The sequence below is a fragment of the Oryctolagus cuniculus genome, chromosome 9, assembly GCF_051225735.1.
Source record: "Oryctolagus cuniculus isolate XC-2025 breed Fujian yellow rabbit chromosome 9, ASM5122573v1, whole genome shotgun sequence".
NCBI classification, from domain to species: domain Eukaryota; kingdom Metazoa; phylum Chordata; class Mammalia; order Lagomorpha; family Leporidae; genus Oryctolagus; species Oryctolagus cuniculus.
In genome coordinates this window covers 86,290,088-86,293,078 of record NC_142875.1, presented here as the reverse complement: position 1 = coordinate 86,293,078, position 2,991 = coordinate 86,290,088, and positions in this window count along the sequence as shown.

Here is a 2,991-nt window from a genome sequence, read left to right as displayed (position 1 = left end):
TCTTAAGAAACTCAGTGTTTGGAGCTGCCTTTGACTAACATGGGAGAGACTGGAAAGGAAAAAGTCTGGGGAAATAAGCAGTACCCTTTTGGTCAATGTTGTGAAATGTTATGAAAATTCAAATAATGATGGATAATGAGTCTTACAAGGGTGGCATTCAGAAGAGAAAACTGGGCTAGAGAGAGAAATGTGGGAGCCACTGGCCTGTGGATATGGTATTGAAGTAAGGGGACTCAGTGCAATCAAATAAGGAAGATGGTGGAGGAGGAGGATAGACGAGAGACCGGAACATGCAGCACCCAAGTATATCAGTGTCTTCTGTGAGAAACTCACCTTTTTTTTTTTTTTTAAGATTTTATTTATTTATTTGAGCCGTAGAGTTACAGACAGTGAGACAGAGAGAAAGGTCTTCCTTCCATTGGTTCACTTCCCAGATGGCTGCAATGGTTGGAGCTGCGCCTATCCAAAGCCAGGAGCCAGGTGTAGGTGCTTCTTCTTGGTCTCCCATGTGGGTGCAGGGGCCTAAGCACTTGGGCCATCTTCTACTGCTTTCCCAGGCCACAGCAGAGAGCTCAATTGGAAGAGGAGCAGCCGGGACTAGAACCGACACCCATATGGGATGCCGGTGCCACAGGCAGAGGATTAACCCACTGCGCCACAGCACTGGCCCCAAAACTCACCCTCTGAATGTGGGGCTGCAGAAGTGAGCAGGCTTCCCTGTGCATTGGCTCATGATCCTGTTCACTCATCTATTCTATTATGCGTATCTGTATATTCCACTTGCCGTGACTATAATGGAATATCCGAGGCAAGCTACTTTATAAAAGAAAGAGGATTATTTAGCTCAATAGTTTTGGAGCCTGCAAATGCAAACAGCATGGAGACAGCTCTTGTAAGAAGCCCTCTTGGCTGCAGTTCATCACGGCTGGGCTACAGATGTATCTCTGCCTGTGTGCAATCTCTCCCTCTCCTCATAAAGCCACCAGCTATCAATCATGGGGACTCCACCCCGAAGATTTTATTTTTTTTAAAGATTTATTTATTTATTTGAAAGTCAGAGTTACACATAGAGAGAGGAGAGGCAGAGAGAGAGACAGAGAGAGAGAGAGGTCTTCCATCTGATGGCTCACTCCCCAACTGGCCCCAACGGCCAGAGCTGCGCCAATCCAAAGCCAAGAGCCAGGAGCTTCTTCTGGATCTCCCACACAGGTGCAGGGGCCCAAACACTTGGGCCATCTTCTACTGCTTTGCCAAGCCAAAGCAGAGAGCTGGATTGGAAGAGGAGCAGTGGAACTAGAACTGGCGTCCATGTGGGATGTGGGCACTTCAGGTCAGGGCGTTAACCCGCTGCGTTACAGCGTTGGCCCCCCAAAGATTTTATTTAATCTCATTATTTCCCAGAGGTCTCAGGTATAAATACTATAGTTGAATTAAGTTTCTACCTTCTTAACACCATTAACATGAGACTTTGGGCATTAAACTGCTGCATGAGTTTGGGGGATGGAAAGGGGACAAACTATATCCAAACCATAACAATATCTACACTTACTTTCTTTCTTTTTCCCCCTTTCTTTTAAAGATGTATTTATTTCTTTGAAAGTCAGAGGGGCTGGTGCTGTGGCGTAGCAGATAAAGCCACCGCCTGCAGTGCCGACATCCCATATGCGCGCTGGTTCGGGTCCCGGCTGCAGCTCTCTGCTATGGGTCTCTGACCCAGCTCTCTGCTATGGCCTGGGAAAGAAGTACAAAATGGCCCAAGTCCTTGGGCTCCTGCACCCACATGGGAGACCTGGAAGAAGCTCCTGGCTCCTGATCGGCACAGCTCTAGCTGTTGTGGCCAATTGGGAAGTGAACCAATGGATGGAAGATCTCTTTCTCTCTCTGCCTCTCCTTCCCTCTCTGTGTCACTCTGACTTTCAAATAAATAAATTAATTAAAAAAAAAAAAAACAATTATGGAGGGAGAGCCAGAGGAAGAGAGAAAGATCTTCCCAGATGACCATAACAGCCAGGGCTGAGCCAGGTCGAAGCCAGGAGCTTCCTCCCAGGTCTCCCAAGTGGGTGGCAGGGGCCAACTACACCAACCCCATTATGTCTAAGTGAAGCCTGTGCTAAAGGTCCTAGAGTGAGGACCCAGTTTTTGGAGGGATCCTGAGTCATACAACGTGGGGGGAGCCTTCTTTAAGAAAAAGATTAGGCCGGCGCCGCGGCTCAGTAGGCTAATCCTCTGCCTGCGGCACTGGCACACCAGGTTCTAGTCCCAGTCGGGGCCCTGGATTCTGTCCCGGTTGCCCCTCTTCCAGGCCAGCTCTCTGCTGTGGCCCGGGAGTGCAGTGGAGGATGGCCCAAGTCCTTGGGCCCTGCACCTGCATGGGAGAATGGGAGACCAGGAGAAGCACCTGGCTCCTGGCTTCAGCTCAGCGCGGTGTGCTGGCTGCAGTGGCCACTGCAGGGTGAACCAATGGCAAAGGAAGATCTTTCTCTCTGTCTCTCTCTCTCACTGTCCACCCTGCCTGTCAAAAAAAAGAAAGAAAAAGAAAGAAAAAGAATAAATAGACTGGGGCCGGTGCTGTGGCATAGTAGGCTAAGCTTCCACCTGTGCTGCTGGCATCCAGGCTGCTACACTTTTTTGTTTTTTAAGATTTATTTATTTACTTGAAAGGTAGAGTTACAGAGAGGCAGAGGCAGAGAGAGAGAGAGAAGTCTTCCATCCCATTGGGTCCACAATGGCCAGAGCTGGGCCAGCTGAAGCCAGGAGCCAGGAGCTTCTTCCAGGTCTCCTAAGTGGGTGCAGGGGCCCAAGGACTTGGGCCATCCTCTGCTGCTTTCCTAGGCCATAGCAAAGAGCTGGATCAGAGGTGGAGCAGCCAGGACTCAAACTGGTGCCCATATGGGATGCTGGCATGCCACAGTGCTGGCCCCAGATGGAATCTCTTTCTAACTCTGCCTTTCAAATAAAGAAATCTTAGAGAGAGAGAGAAAGTCATGAGTA